Source organism: Hyla sarda, chromosome 3, assembly GCF_029499605.1.
Source record: "Hyla sarda isolate aHylSar1 chromosome 3, aHylSar1.hap1, whole genome shotgun sequence".
In the NCBI taxonomy this organism is placed as follows: Eukaryota; Metazoa; Chordata; class Amphibia; order Anura; family Hylidae; genus Hyla; species Hyla sarda.
The window spans coordinates 6250244-6264642 of NC_079191.1; the positions used below are offsets into that span (position 1 = coordinate 6250244).

General features: G+C 44.2%; 22 non-coding genes across 22 annotated transcripts; all 22 read left to right on the plus strand.

The window, feature by feature from the left end:
* The first annotated feature begins 1438 nt into the window (after positions 1–1438).
* Positions 1439–1511, plus strand: TRNAV-AAC (transfer RNA valine (anticodon AAC)). The gene has a single exon. It is a non-coding gene; the product is annotated as a tRNA-Val (tRNA).
* An 886-nt stretch (positions 1512–2397) lies between these two features.
* Positions 2398–2470, plus strand: TRNAV-CAC (transfer RNA valine (anticodon CAC)). Its single transcript has one exon. It is a non-coding gene; the product is annotated as a tRNA-Val (tRNA).
* Positions 2471–3359: 889 nt separating this feature from the next.
* TRNAV-CAC (transfer RNA valine (anticodon CAC)) lies at positions 3360–3432 on the plus strand. Its single transcript has one exon. It is a non-coding gene; the product is annotated as a tRNA-Val (tRNA).
* An 885-nt stretch (positions 3433–4317) lies between these two features.
* TRNAV-CAC (transfer RNA valine (anticodon CAC)) lies at positions 4318–4390 on the plus strand. Its single transcript has one exon. It is a non-coding gene; the product is annotated as a tRNA-Val (tRNA).
* A 145-nt stretch (positions 4391–4535) lies between these two features.
* TRNAV-CAC (transfer RNA valine (anticodon CAC)) lies at positions 4536–4608 on the plus strand. The gene has a single exon. It is a non-coding gene; the product is annotated as a tRNA-Val (tRNA).
* A 145-nt stretch (positions 4609–4753) lies between these two features.
* TRNAV-CAC (transfer RNA valine (anticodon CAC)) lies at positions 4754–4826 on the plus strand. The gene has a single exon. It is a non-coding gene; the product is annotated as a tRNA-Val (tRNA).
* A 449-nt stretch (positions 4827–5275) lies between these two features.
* Positions 5276–5348, plus strand: TRNAV-AAC (transfer RNA valine (anticodon AAC)). Its single transcript has one exon. It is a non-coding gene; the product is annotated as a tRNA-Val (tRNA).
* Positions 5349–5493: 145 nt separating this feature from the next.
* On the plus strand, positions 5494–5566 carry TRNAV-CAC (transfer RNA valine (anticodon CAC)). The gene has a single exon. It is a non-coding gene; the product is annotated as a tRNA-Val (tRNA).
* A 449-nt stretch (positions 5567–6015) lies between these two features.
* On the plus strand, positions 6016–6088 carry TRNAV-AAC (transfer RNA valine (anticodon AAC)). The gene has a single exon. It is a non-coding gene; the product is annotated as a tRNA-Val (tRNA).
* Positions 6089–6233: 145 nt separating this feature from the next.
* TRNAV-CAC (transfer RNA valine (anticodon CAC)) lies at positions 6234–6306 on the plus strand. The gene has a single exon. It is a non-coding gene; the product is annotated as a tRNA-Val (tRNA).
* An 874-nt stretch (positions 6307–7180) lies between these two features.
* TRNAV-AAC (transfer RNA valine (anticodon AAC)) lies at positions 7181–7253 on the plus strand. The gene has a single exon. It is a non-coding gene; the product is annotated as a tRNA-Val (tRNA).
* A 145-nt stretch (positions 7254–7398) lies between these two features.
* Positions 7399–7471, plus strand: TRNAV-CAC (transfer RNA valine (anticodon CAC)). Its single transcript has one exon. It is a non-coding gene; the product is annotated as a tRNA-Val (tRNA).
* Positions 7472–8344: 873 nt separating this feature from the next.
* On the plus strand, positions 8345–8417 carry TRNAV-CAC (transfer RNA valine (anticodon CAC)). Its single transcript has one exon. It is a non-coding gene; the product is annotated as a tRNA-Val (tRNA).
* Positions 8418–8868: 451 nt separating this feature from the next.
* Positions 8869–8941, plus strand: TRNAV-AAC (transfer RNA valine (anticodon AAC)). The gene has a single exon. It is a non-coding gene; the product is annotated as a tRNA-Val (tRNA).
* Positions 8942–9608: 667 nt separating this feature from the next.
* TRNAV-AAC (transfer RNA valine (anticodon AAC)) lies at positions 9609–9681 on the plus strand. Its single transcript has one exon. It is a non-coding gene; the product is annotated as a tRNA-Val (tRNA).
* A 1308-nt stretch (positions 9682–10989) lies between these two features.
* Positions 10990–11062, plus strand: TRNAV-CAC (transfer RNA valine (anticodon CAC)). The gene has a single exon. It is a non-coding gene; the product is annotated as a tRNA-Val (tRNA).
* A 143-nt stretch (positions 11063–11205) lies between these two features.
* On the plus strand, positions 11206–11278 carry TRNAM-CAU (transfer RNA methionine (anticodon CAU)). Its single transcript has one exon. It is a non-coding gene; the product is annotated as a tRNA-Met (tRNA).
* Positions 11279–11727: 449 nt separating this feature from the next.
* Positions 11728–11800, plus strand: TRNAV-CAC (transfer RNA valine (anticodon CAC)). The gene has a single exon. It is a non-coding gene; the product is annotated as a tRNA-Val (tRNA).
* A 145-nt stretch (positions 11801–11945) lies between these two features.
* TRNAV-CAC (transfer RNA valine (anticodon CAC)) lies at positions 11946–12018 on the plus strand. The gene has a single exon. It is a non-coding gene; the product is annotated as a tRNA-Val (tRNA).
* Positions 12019–12467: 449 nt separating this feature from the next.
* Positions 12468–12540, plus strand: TRNAV-AAC (transfer RNA valine (anticodon AAC)). The gene has a single exon. It is a non-coding gene; the product is annotated as a tRNA-Val (tRNA).
* A 145-nt stretch (positions 12541–12685) lies between these two features.
* Positions 12686–12758, plus strand: TRNAV-CAC (transfer RNA valine (anticodon CAC)). The gene has a single exon. It is a non-coding gene; the product is annotated as a tRNA-Val (tRNA).
* A 1397-nt stretch (positions 12759–14155) lies between these two features.
* On the plus strand, positions 14156–14228 carry TRNAV-AAC (transfer RNA valine (anticodon AAC)). Its single transcript has one exon. It is a non-coding gene; the product is annotated as a tRNA-Val (tRNA).
* The last annotated feature ends 171 nt before the right edge of the window (positions 14229–14399 follow it).

Sequence of the window (14399 nt, forward strand, 5' to 3'; positions counted from 1 at the left end):
TTAACACGCGAAAGGTCCCTGGCTCGAAACCGGGCAGAAACATGGGCTTTCTTCTTGCTTTTAGACCAAAGGCCACACCTGTTCACTTTCACTCCATTATTTTCATCCATTCGCTTTTAATTCTTGTGACTGAATGTGGAAAGCGAAAGAGGGCGGGCAGGTGGGTGGTTGGTGGCTCAACAGCCAGGTTTCTGTAGTGTAGTGGTTATCACGTTCGCCTAACATGCGACAGGTCCCTGGTTCGAAACCGGGCAGAAACAAGTAGTTTCAGATGTTTTCGACTATTGCATGAGGAAACTTTCTTTTTTAAGCAGGAGTGGTTTGCTTACACTGTTCTGGTAGCTTTCATCTAGTTTCTATAGTGTTGTAATGATCACATTCACCTAACAAACGGAAGGTCCACGGGTAGAAATATGGGACTGATTCTTAACTTTTTTTAGACAAAGCGACATACCTGTTCGATTTGACTTTATCATTTTCGTCATTTTGGATCTTGCACTGTTAGCAGGCTCCATGAAGAGCAAGTTTCTGGAGGTGTAGTGTTTATCACCTTTGCCTCACACACCCAAGGTCCCCAGTTCGATAGATAGCAGAAACATAAAACATCCCTATGTGTTTGGCTTTCGGACCATTGCACGATGAAACCCTGTTTTCATTTGTCAATCTGGTATCCTTTGGTTGCAACGACGGCCGTGAGAGTTTTCATCTGGTTTGTATAGTGTAGTGGTTATCACGTTCGCCTAACACGCGAAAGGTCCCTGGGCAGAAACATGGGCTTTCCTCTTGCTTTTAGACCAAAGGCCATACCTTTTCCCTTTCACTCCATTATTTTCATCCATTCGCTTTTAATTCTTGTGACTGAATGTGGAAAGCGAAAGAGGGTGGGCAGGTGGGTGGTTGGTGGCTCAACAGCCAGGTTTCTGTAGTGTAGTGATTATCACGTTTGCCTAACACGCGAAAGGTCCCCGGTCCGAAACCGGGCAGAAACAAGGAGTTTCAGATGTTTTTGACTATTGCATGAGGAAACTTTCTTTTTTTAAGCAGGAGTGGTTTGCTTACACCGTTCTGGTAGCTTTCATCTAGTTTCTATAGTGTTGTAATGATCACATTCACCTAACAAACGGAAGGTCCACGGGTAGAAATATTTGACTGACTCTTAATTTTTTTAGACAAAGCGACATACCTGTTCGATTTGACTTGATCATTTTCGTCATTTTGGATCTTGCACTGTTAGCAGGTTCCATGAAGAGCAAGTTTCTGGAGGTGTAGTGTTTATCACCTTTGCCTCACACACCCAAGGTCCCCAGTTCGATAGATAGCCGAAACATGGAACATCCCTATGTTTTTGGCTTTCGGACCATTGCACGATGAAATCTTGTTTTCATTTGTCAATCTGGTAAACTTTGCTTGCAACGACGGCCATGCGAGTTTTCATCTGGTTTCTGTAGTGTAGTGGTTATCACGTTCGCCTAACACGCGAAAGGTCCCTGGCTCGAAACCGGGCAGAAACATGGGCTTTTCTCTTGCTTTTAGACCAAAGGCCATAGCTGTTCACTTTCACTCCATTATTTTCATCCATTCGCTTTTAATTCTTGTGACTGAATGTGGAAAGCAAAAGAGGGTGGGCAGGTGGGTGGTTGGTGGCTCAACAGCCAGGTTTCTGTAGTGTAGGGGTTATCACGTTTGCCTCACAGGCGAAAGGGCCCTGGTTTGAAACCGGGCAGAAACAAGGAGTTTCAGATGTTTTTGACTATTGCATGAGGAAACTTTCTATTTTTATGCAGGAGTGGTTTGCTTACACCGTTCTGGTAGCTTTCATCTAGTTTCTATAGTGTTGTAATGTTCACATTCACCTAACAAACGGAAGGTCCGCGGGTAGAAATATGGGACTGACTCTTAATTTTTTTAGACAAATTTACATACCTGTTCGATTTGACTTTATCATTTTCGTCATTTTGGATCTTGCACTGTTAGCAGGTTCCATGAAGAGCAAGTTTCTGGAGGTGTAGTGTTTATCACATTTTGCCTCACACACCCAAGGTCCCCAGTTCGATAGATAGCAGAAACATGGAACATCCATATGTTTTTGGCTTTCGGACCATTGCACGATGAAACCCTGTTTTCATTTGTCAATCTGGTATCCTTTGCTTGCAACGACGGCCGTGCGAGTTTTCATCTGGTTTCTGTAGTGTAGTGATTATCACGTTCGCCAAACACGAGAAAGGTCCCTGGTTCGAAACCGGGCAGAAACATGGGCTTTCCTCTTGCTTTTAGACCAAAGGCCATACCTGTTCACTTTCACTCCATTATTTTCATCCATTCGCTTTTAATTCTTGTGACTGAATGTGGAAAGCAAAAGAGGGTGGGCAGGTGGGTGGTTGGTGGCTCAACAGCCAGGTTTCTGTAGTGTAGGGGTTATCACGTTTGCCTCACACGCGAAAGGGCCCTGGTTTGAAACCGGGCAGAAACAAGGAGTTTCAGATGTTTTTGACTATTGCATGAGGAAACTTTCTATTTTTATGCAGGAGTGGTTTGCTTACACCGTTCTGGTAGCTTTCATCTAGTTTCTATAGTGTTGTAATGTTCACATTCACCTAACAAACGGAAGGTCCGCGGGTAGAAATATGGGACTGACTCTTAATTTTTTTAGACAAAGCGACATACCTGTTCGATTTGACTTTATCATTTTCGTCATTTTGGATCTTGCACTGTTAGCAGGTTCCATGAAGAGCAAGTTTTTGGAGGTGTAGTGTTTATCACATTTTGCCTCACACACCCAAGGTCCCCAGTTCGATAGATAGCAGAAACATGGAACATCCATATGTTTTTGGCTTTCGGACCATTGCACGATGAAACCCTGTTTTCATTTGTCAATCTGGTATCCTTTGCTTGCAACGATGGCCGTGCGAGTTTTCATCTGGTTTCTGTAGTGTAGTGATTATCACGTTCGCCAAACACGAGAAAGGTCCCTGGTTCGAAACCGGACAGAAACATGGGCTTTCCTCTTGCTTTTAGACCAAAGGCCATACCTGTTCACTTTCACTCCATTATTTTCATCCATTCGCTTTTAATTCTTGTGACTGAATGTGGAAAGCGAAAGAGGGTGGGCAGGTGGGTGGGTGGTTGGTGGCTCAGCAGCCAGGTTTCTGTAGTGTATTGGTTATCACGTTCGCCTAACACGTGAAAGGTCCCCGGTCCGAAACCGGGTGAAACATTGGCGTTCTTCTTGCTTTTAGACCAAAGGCCACACCTGTTCACTTTCACTCCATTATTTTCATCAATTCGCTTTTAATTCTTGTGACTGAATGTGGAAAGCGAAAGAGGGTGGGCAGGTGGGTGGTTGGTGGCTCAACAGCCAGATTTCTGTAGTGTAGTGGTTATCACGTTTGCCTCACACGCGAAAGGTCCCTGGTTCAAAACCGGGCAGAAACAAGAAGTTTCAGATGTTTTTGACTATTGCATGAGGAAACTTTCTTTTTTTAGGCAGGAGTGGTTTGCTTACACCGTTCTGGTAGCTTTCATCTAGTTTCTATAGTGTTGTAATGATCACATTCACCTAACAAACGGAAGGTCCACGGGTAGAAATATGGGACTGACTCTTAATTTTTTTAGACAAAGCGACATACCTGTTCGATTTGACTTTATCATTTTCGTCATTTTGGTTCTTGCACTGTTAGCAGGTTCCATGAAGAGCAAGTTTCTGGAGGTGTAGTGTTTATCACCTTTGCCTCACACACCCAAGGTCCCCAGTTTGATAGATAGCAGAAACATGGAACATCCATATGTTTTTGGCTTTCTGACCATTGCACGATGAAACACTGTTTTCATTTGTCAATCTGGTATCCTTTGCTTGCAACGACGGCCATGCGAGTTTTCATCTGGTTTCTGTAGTGTAGTGGTTATCACGTTCGCCTAACATGCGAAAGGTCCCCGGCTCAAAACCGGGCAGAAACATGGGCTTTCCTCTTGCTTTTAGACCAAAGGCCATACCTGTTCACTTTCACTCCATTATTTTCATCCATTCGCTTTTAATTCTTGTGACTGAATGTGGAAAGCGAAAGAGGGTGGGCAGTTGGGTGGTTGGTGACTTACCAGCCAGGTTTCTGTAGTGTAATGGTTATCATGTTCGCCTCACACGCGATAGATCCCCGGTTTGAATCCGGGCAGAAACATGGGCTTTCTTCTTGCTTTTAGACCAAAGACCACACCTGTTCACTTTCACTCCATTATTTTCATCCATTCGCTTTTAATTCTTGTGACTGAATGTGGAAAGCGAAAGAGGGTGGGCAGGTGGGTGGTTGGTGGCTCAACAGCCAGGTTTCTGTAGTGTAGTGGTTATCGCGTTCGCCTCACACGCGAAAGGTCCCCGGTTTGAAACCGGGCAGAAACATGGGCTTTCCTTTTGCTTTTAGACCAAAGGCCATACCTGTTCACTTTCACTCCATTATTTTCATCCATTCGCTTTTAATTCTTATGACTGAATGTGGAAAGCGAAAGAGGGTGGGCAGGTGGGTGGTTGGTGGCTCACCAGCCAAGTTTCTGTAGTGTAATGGTTATCACGTTCGCCTCACACGCGAAAGATCCCCGGTTTGAATCCGGGCAGAAACATGGGCTTTCTTCTTGCTTTTAGACCAAAGACCACACCTGTTCACTTTCACTCCATTATTTTCATCCATTCGCTTTTAATTCTTGTGACTGAATGTGGAAAGCGAAAGAGGGTGGGCAGGTGGGTGGTTGGTGGCTCAACAGCCAGGTTTCTGTAGTGTAGTGGTTATCATGTTTGCCTCACACGCGAAAGCTCCCTGGTTCGAAACCGGGCAGAAACAAGGAGTTTCAGATGTTTTTGAATATTGCATGAGGAAACTTTCTTTTTTTAGGCAGGAGTGGTTTGCTTACACCGTTCTGGTAGCTTTCATCTAGTTTCTATAGTGTTGTAATGATCACATTCACCTAACAAACGGAAGGTCCACGGGTAGAAATATGGGACTGACTCTTAATTTTTTTAGACAAAGCGACATACCTGTTCGATTTGACTTTATCATTTTCGGCATTTTGGATCTTGCACTGTTAGCAGGTTCCATGAAGAGCAAGTTTCTGGAGGTGTAGTGTTTATCACCTTTGCCTCACACACCCAAGGTCCCCAGTTCGATAGATAGCAGAAACATGGAACATCCCTATGTTTTTGGCTTTCGGACCATTGCACGATGAAACCCTGTTTTCATTTGTCAATCTGGTATCCTTTGCTTGCTACGACGGCCATGCGAGTTTTCATCTGGTTTCTGTAGTGTAGTGGTTATCACGTTCGCCTAACACGTGAAAGGTCCCTGGTTCGAAACCGGGCAGAAACATGGGCTTTTCTCTTGCTTTTAGACCAAAGGCCATACCTGTTCACTTTCACTCCATTATTTTCATCCATTCGCTTTTAATTCTTGTGACTGAATGTGGAAAGCGAAAGAGGGTGGGCAGGTGGGTGGTTGGTGGCTCAACAGCCAGGTTTCTGTAGTGTAGTGGTTATCATGTTCGCCTCACACGCGAAAGGTCCCTGGTTCGAAACCGGGCAGAAACAAGACGTTTCAGATGTTTTTGACTATTGCATGAGGAAACTTTCTTTTTTTAGGCAGGAGTGGTTTGCTTACACCGTTCTGGTAGCTTTCATCTAGTTTCTATAGTGTTGTAATCATCACATTCACCTAACAAACGGAAGGTCCACGGGTAGAAATATGGGACTGACTCTTAATTTTTTTAGACAAAGCGACATACCTGTTCGATTTGACTTTATCATTTTCGTCATTTTGGTTCTTGCACTGTTAGCAGGTTCCATGAAGAGCAAGTTTCTGGAGGTGTAGTGTTTATCACCTTTGCCTCACACACCCAAGGTCCCCAGTTTGATAGATAGCAGAAACATGGAACATCCATATGTTTTTGGCTTTCTGACCATTGCACGATGAAACCCTGTTTTCATTTGTCAATCTGGTATCCTTTGCTTGCAACGACGGCCATGCGAGTTTTCATCTGGTTTCTGTAGTGTAGTGGTTATCACGTTCGCCTAACACGCGAAAGGTCCCCGGCTCAAAACCGGGCAGAAACATGGGCTTTCCTCTTGCTTTTAGACCAAAGGCCATACCTGTTCACTTGCACTCCATTATTTTCATCCATTCGCTTTTAATTCTTGTGACTGAATGTGGAAAGCGAAAGAGGGTGGGCAGGTGGGTGGTTGGTGGCTCAACAGCTGGGTTTCTGTAGTGTAGTGGTTATCACGTTCGCCTCACACGCGAAAGGTCCCCGGATCGAAACCGGGCAGAAACATGGGCTTTCTTCTTGCTTTTAGACCAAAGGCCACACCTGTTAACTTTCACTCCATTATTTTCATCCATTCGCTTTTAATTCTTGTGACTGAATGTGGAAAGCGAAAGAGAGTGGGCAGGTGGCTCACCAGCCAGGTTTCTGTATTGTCTTGGTTATCACGTTCACCTAACACGCGAAAGGTCCCTGGTTCGAAACCGGCCAGAAACATGGGCTTTCCTCTTGCTTTTAGACCAAAGGCCATACCTGTTCACTTTCACTCCATTATTTTCATCCATTCGCTTTTAATTCTTGTGACTGAATGTGGAAAGCGAAAGAGGGTGGGCAGGTGGGTGGTTGGTGGCTCAACAGCCAGATTTCTGTAGTGTAGCGGATATCACGTTTGCCTCACACGCGAAAGCTCCCTGGTTCGAAACCGGGCAGAAACAAGGAGTTTCAGATGTTTTTGACTATTGCATGAGGAAACTTTCTATTTTTATGCAGGAGTGGTTTGCTTACACCGTTCTGGTAGCTTTCATTTAGTTTCTATAGTGTTGTAATGATCACATTCACCTAACAAACGGAAGGTCCACAGGTAGAAATATGGGACTGACTCTTAATTTTTTTAGACAAAGCGACATACCTGTTCGATTTGACTTTATCATTTTCGTCATTTTGGTTCTTGCACTGTTAGCAGGTTCCATGAAGAGCAAGTTTCTGGAGGTGTAGTGTTTATCACCTTTGCCTCACACACCCAAGGTCCCCAGTTCGATAGATAGCAGAAACATGGAACATCCCTATGTTTTTGGCTTTCGGACCATTGCACGATGAAACCTTGTTTTCATTTGTTAATCTGGTATCCTTTGCTTGCTACGACGGCCATGCGAGTTTTCATCTGGTTTCTGTAGTGTAGTGGTTATCACGTTCGCCTAACACGCGAAAGGTCCCTGGTTCGAAACCGGGCAGAAACATGGGCTTTTCTCTTCCTTTTAGACAAAAGGCCACACCTGTTCACTTTCACTCCATTATTTTCATCCATTCGCTTTTAATTCTTGTGACTGAATGTGGAAAGCGAAAGAGGGTGGGCAGGTGGGTGGTTAGTGGCTCAACAGCCAGGTTTCTGTAGTGTAGTGGTTATCACGTTCGCCTCACACGCGAAAGGTCCCTGGTTCGAAACCGGGCAGAAACAAGGAGTTTCAGATGTTTTTGACTATTGCATGAGGAAACTTTCCTTTTTATAAGCAGGAGTGGTTTGCTTACACCGTTCTGGTAGCTTTCATCTAGTTTCTATAGTGTTGTAATGATCACATTCACCTAACAAACGGAAGGTCCACGTGTAGAAATATGGGACTAACTCTTAATTTTTTTAGACAAAGCGACATACCTGTTCGATTTGACTTTATCATTTTCGTCATTTTGGATCTTGCACTGTTAGCAGGTTCCATGAAGAGCAAGTTTCTGGAGGTGTAGTGTTTATCACCTTTGCCTCACACACCCAAGGTCCCCAGTTTGATAGATAGCAGAAACATGGAACATCCATATGTTTTTGGCTTTCGGACCATTGCACGATGAAACCCTGTTTTCATTTGTCAATCTGGTATCCTTTGCTTGCAACGACGGCCATGCGAGTTTTCATTTGGTTTCTGTAGTGTAGTGATTAACACGTTCGCCTAACACGCGAAAGATCCCTGGTTCGAAACCGGGCAGAAACATGGGCTTTCCTCTTGCTTTTAGATCAAAGGCCACACCTGTTCACTTTCACTCCATTATTTTCATCCATTCGCTTTTAATTCTTGTGACTGAATGTGGAAAGCGAAAGTGGGTGGTTGGTGGCTCACCAGCCAGGTTTCTGTAGTGTCTTGGTTATCACGTTCGCTTACACGCGAAAGGTCCCTGGTTCGAAACCGGCCAGAAACATGGGCTTTCCTCTTGCTTTTAGACCAAAGGCCATACCTGTTCACTTTCACTCCATTATTTTCATCCATTCGCTTTTAATTCTTGTGACTGAATGTGGAAAGCGAAAGAGGGTGGGCAGGTGGGTGGTTGGTGGCTCAACAGCCAGGTTTCTGTAGTGTAGTGGTTATCATGTTCGCCTCACACGCGAAAGGTCCCTGGTTCGAAACTGGGCAGAAACAAGGAGTTTCAGATGTCTTTAACTATTGCATGAGGAAACTTTCTTTTTTTAAGCAGGAGTGGTTTGCTTACACCGTTCTGGTAACTTTCATCTAGTTTCTATAGTGTTGTAATGATCACATTCACCTAACAAACGGAAGGTCCACGGGTAGAAATATGGGACTGACTCTTAATTTTTTTAGACAAAGCGACATACCTGTTCGATTTGACTTTATCATTTTCGGCATTTTGGATCTTGCACTGTTAGCAGGTTCCATATGAAGAGCAAGTTTCTGGAGGTGTAGTGTTTATCACCTTTGCCTCACACACCCAAGGTCCCCAGTTCGATAGATAGCAGAAACATGGAACATCCATATGTTTTTGGCTTTCGGACCATTGCACGATGAAACCCTGTTTTCATTTGTCAATCTGGTATCCTTTGCTTGCAACGACGGCCATACGAGTTTTCATCTGGTTTCTGTAGTGTAGTGGTTATCACGTTCGCCTAACGCGCGAAATGTTCCCGGTTCAAAACCGGGCAGAAACATGGGCTTTCTTCTTGCTTTTAGACCAAAGACCACACCTCTTCACTTTCACTCCATTATTTTCATCCATTCGCTTTTAATTCTTGTCACTGAATGTGGAAAGCGAAAGAGGGTGGGCAGGTGGGTGGTTGGTGGCTCAACAGCCAGATTTCTGTAGTGTAGTGGTTATCACGTTTGCCTCACACGCGAAAGCTCCCTGGTTCGAAACCGGGCAGAAACAAGAAGTTTCAGATGTTTTTGACTATTGCATGAGGAAACTTTCTTTTTTTAAGCAGGAGTGGTTTGCTTACACCGTTCTGGTAGCTTTCATCTAGTTTCTATAGTGTTGTAATGATCACATTCACCTAACAAACGGAAGGTCCACGGGTAGAAATATGGGACTGACTCTTAATTTTTTTAGACAAAGCGACATACCTGTTCGATTTGACTTTATCATTTTCGTCATTTTGGTTCTTGCACTGTTAGCAGGTTCCATGAAGAGCAAGTTTCTGGAGGTGTAGTGTTTATCACCTTTGCCTCACACACCCAAGGTCCCCAATTCGATAGATAGCAGAAACATGGAACATTCCTATGTTTTTGGCTTTCGAACCATTGCACGATGAAACCTTGTTTTCATTTGTCAATCTGGTATCCTTTGCTTGCAACGACGGCCATGCGAGTTTTCATCTGGTTTCTGTAGTGTAGTGGTTATCACGTTCGCCTAACACGCGAAAGGTCCCTGGTTAGAAACCGGGCAGAAACATGGGCTTTCCTCTTGCTTTTAGACCAAAGGCCACACCTGTTCACTTTCACTCCATTATATTCATCCATTCGCTTTTAATTCTTGTGACTGAATTTGGAAAGCGAAAGAGGGTGGGCAGGTGGGTGGTTGGTGGCTCAACAGCCAGGTTTCTGCAGTGTTGTGGTTATCACGTTCGCCTCACATCCGGAAGGTCCCTGGTTCGAAACCGGGCAGAAACAAGGAGTTTCAGATGTTTTTGACTATTGCATGAGGAAACTTTCCTTTTTTTAAGCAGGAGTGGTTTGCTTACACCGTTCTGGTAGCTTTCATCTAGTTTCTATAGTGTTGTAATGATCACATTCACCTAACAAACGGAAGGTCCACGTGTAGAAATATGGGACTAACTCTTAATTTTTTTAGACAAAGCGACATACCTGTTCGATTTGACTTTATCATTTTCGTCATTTTGGATCTTGCACTGTTAGCAGGTTCCATGAAGAGCAAGTTTCTGGAGGTGTAGTGTTTATCACCTTTGCCTCACACACCCAAGGTCCCCAGTTTGATAGATAGCAGAAACATGGAACATCCATATGTTTTTGGCTTTCGGACCATTGCACGATGAAACCCTGTTTTCATTTGTCAATCTGGTATCCTTTGCTTGCAACGACGGCCATGCGAGTTTTCATCTGGTTTCTGTAGTGTAGTGATTAACACGTTCGCCTAACACGAGAACGGTCCCTGGTTCGAAACCGGGCAGAAACATGGGCTCTCCTCTTGCTTTTAGACCAAAGGCCATACCTGTTCACTTTCACTCCATTATTTTCATCCATTCGCTTTTAATTCTTGTGACTGAATGTGGAAAGCGAAAGAGGGTGGTTGGTGGCTCACCAGCTAGGTTTCTGTAGTGTCTTGGTTATCACGTTCGCCTAACACGTGAAAGGTCCCTGGTTCGAAACCGGCCAGAAACATGTGCTTTCCTCTTGCTTTTAGACCAAAGGCCATACCTGTTCACTTTCACTCCATTATTTTCATCCATTCGCTTTTAATTCTTGTGACTGAATGTGGAAAGCGAAAGAGGGTGGGCAGTTGGGTGGTTGGTGGCTCTTCAGCCAGATTTCAGTAGTGTAGTGGTTATCACATTCGCCTCACACGCGAAAGGTCCCCGGTTCGAAACCTGGCAGAAACATGGGTTTTTCTTGCTTTTAGACCAAAGGCCACACCTGTTCACTTTCACTCCATTATTTTCATCCATTCGCTTTTAATTCTTGTGACTGAATGTGGAAAGCGAAAGAGGGTGGGCAGGTGGGTGGTTGGTGGCTCATCAGCCAGGTTTCAGTAGTGTAGTGGTTATCACGTTCGCCTCACACGCGAAAGGTCCCCGGTTCGAAACCGGGCAGAAACATGGGTTTTTCTAGCTTTTAGACCAAAGGCCACACTTGTTCACTTTCACTCCATTATTTTCATCCATTCGCTTTTAATTCTTGTGACTGAATGTGGAAAGCGAAAGAGGGTGGGCAGGTGGGTGGTTGGTGGCTCAACAGCCAGGTTTTTGTAGTGTAGTGGTTATCATGTTCGCCTCATACGCGAAAGGTCCCTGGTTCGAAACCGGGCAGAAACAAGGAGTTTCAGATGTTTTTGACTATTGCATGAGGAAACTTTCTATTTTTATGCAGGAGTGGTTTGCTTACACCGTTCTGGTAGCTTTCATCTAGTTTCTATAGTGTTGTAATGATCACATTCACCTAACAAACGGAAGGTCCACGGGTAGAATTATGGGACTGACTCTTAATTTTTTTAGACAAAGCGACATACCTGTTCGATTTGACTTTATCATTTTCGTCATTTTGGATCTTGCATTGTTAGCAGGTTCCATGAAGAGCAAGTTTCTGGAGGTGTAGTGTTTATCACCTTTGCCTCACACACTCAAGGTCCCCAGTTCGATAGATAGCAGAAACATGGAACATCCATATGTTTTCGGCTTTCGGAACATTGCACGATGAAACCGTGTTTTCATTTGTCAATCTGGTATCCTTTGCTTGCAACGACGGCCGGGCGAGTTTTCATCTGGTTTCTGTAGTGTAGTGGTTATCACGTTCGCCTCACACGCGAAAGGTCCCTGGTTCGAAACCGGGCAGAAACATGGGCTTTCCTCTTGCTTTTAGACCAAAGGCCATACCTGTTAACTTTCACTCCATTATTTTCATCCATTCGCTTTTAATTCTTGTGACTGAATGTGGAAAGCGAAAGAGGGTGGGCAGGTGGGTGGTTGGTGGCTCAACAGCCAGGTTTCTGTAGTGTAGTGGTTATCATGTTCGCCTCACACGCGAAAGGTCCCTGGTTCGAAACTGGGCAGAAACAAGGAGTTTCAGATGTTTTTGACTATTGCATGAGGAAACTTTCTTTTTTTAAGCAGGAGTGGTTTGCTTACACCGTTCTGGTAGCTTTCATCTAGTTTCTATAGTGTTGTAATGATCACATTCACCTAACAAACGGAAGGTCCACGGGTAGAAATATGGGACTGACTCTTAATTTTTTTAGACAAAGCGACATACCTGTTCGATTTGACTTTATCATTTTCGTCATTTTGGTTCTTGCACTGTTAGCAGGTTCCATGAAGAGCAAGTTTCTGGAGGTGTAGTGTTTATCACCTTTGCCTCACACACCCAAGGTCCCCAGTTCGATAGATAGCAGAAACATGGAACATCCCTATGTTTTTGGCTTTCGGACCATTGCACGATGAAACCTTGTTTTCATTTGTTAATCTGGTATCCTTTGCTTGCTACGACGGCCATGCGAGTTTTCATCTGGTTTCTGTAGTGTAGTGGTTATCACGTTCGCCTAACACGCGAAAGGTCCCTGGTTCGAAACCGGGCAGAAACATGGGCTTTTCTCTTCCTTTTAGACAAAAGGCCACACCTGTTCACTTTCACTCCATTATTTTCATCCATTCGCTTTTAATTCTTGTGACTGAATGTGGAAAGCGAAAGAGGGTGGGCAGGTGGGTGGTTAGTGGCTCAACAGCCAGGTTTCTGTAGTGTAGTGGTTATCACGTTCGCCTCACACGCGAAAGGTCCCTGGTTCGAAACCGGGCAGAAACAAGGAGTTTCAGATGTTTTTGACTATTGCATGAGGAAACTTTCCTTTTTATAAGCAGGAGTGGTTTGCTTACACCGTTCTGGTAGCTTTCATCTAGTTTCTATAGTGTTGTAATGATCACATTCACCTAACAAACGGAAGGTCCACGTGTAGAAATATGGGACTAACTCTTAATTTTTTTAGACAAAGCGACATACCTGTTCGATTTGACTTTATCATTTTCGTCATTTTGGATCTTGCACTGTTAGCAGGTTCCATGAAGAGCAAGTTTCTGGAGGTGTAGTGTTTATCACCTTTGCCTCACACACCCAAGGTCCCCAGTTTGATAGATAGCAGAAACATGGAACATCCATATGTTTTTGGCTTTCGGACCATTGCACGATGAAACCCTGTTTTCATTTGTCAATCTGGTATCCTTTGCTTGCAACGACGGCCATGCGAGTTTTCATTTGGTTTCTGTAGTGTAGTGATTAACACGTTCGCCTAACACGCGAAAGATCCCTGGTTCGAAACCGGGCAGAAACATGGGCTTTCCTCTTGCTTTTAGATCAAAGGCCACACCTGTTCACTTTCACTCCATTATTTTCATCCATTCGCTTTTAATTCTTGTGACTGAATGTGGAAAGCGAAAGTGGGTGGTTGGTGGCTCACCAGCCAGGTTTCTGTAGTGTCTTGGTTATCACGTTCGCTTACACGCGAAAGGTCCCTGGTTCGAAACCGGCCAGAAACATGGGCTTTCCTCTTGCTTTTAGACCAAAGGCCATACCTGTTCACTTTCACTCCATTATTTTCATCCATTCGCTTTTAATTCTTGTGACTGAATGTGGAAAGCGAAAGAGGGTGGGCAGGTGGGTGGTTGGTGGCTCAACAGCCAGTTTTCTGTAGTGTAGTGGTTATCATGTTCGCCTCACACGCGAAAGGTCCCTGGTTCGAAACTGGGCAGAAACAAGGAGTTTCAGATGTCTTTAACTATTGCATGAGGAAACTTTCTTTTTTTAAGCAGGAGTGGTTTGCTTACACCGTTCTGGTAACTTTCATCTAGTTTCTATAGTGTTGTAATGATCACATTCACCTAACAAACGGAAGGTCCACGGGTAGAAATATGGGACTGACTCTTAATTTTTTTAGACAAAGCGACATACCTGTTCGATTTGACTTTATCATTTTCGGCATTTTGGATCTTGCACTGTTAGCAGGTTCCATATGAAGAGCAAGTTTCTGGAGGTGTAGTGTTTATCACCTTTGCCTCACACACCCAAGGTCCCCAGTTCGATAGATAGCAGAAACATGGAACATCCATATGTTTTTGGCTTTCGGACCATTGCACGATGAAACCCTGTTTTCATTTGTCAATCTGGTATCCTTTGCTTGCAACGACGGCCATACGAGTTTTCATCTGGTTTCTGTAGTGTAGTGGTTATCACGTTCGCCTAACGCGCGAAATGTTCCCGGTTCAAAACCGGGCAGAAACATGGGCTTTCTTCTTGCTTTTAGACCAAAGACCACACCTCTTCACTTTCACTCCATTATTTTCATCCATTCGCTTTTAATTCTTGTCACTGAATGTGGAAAGCGAAAGAGGGTGGGCAGGTGGGTGGTTGGTGGCTCAACAGCCAGATTTCTGTAGTGTAGTGGTTATCACG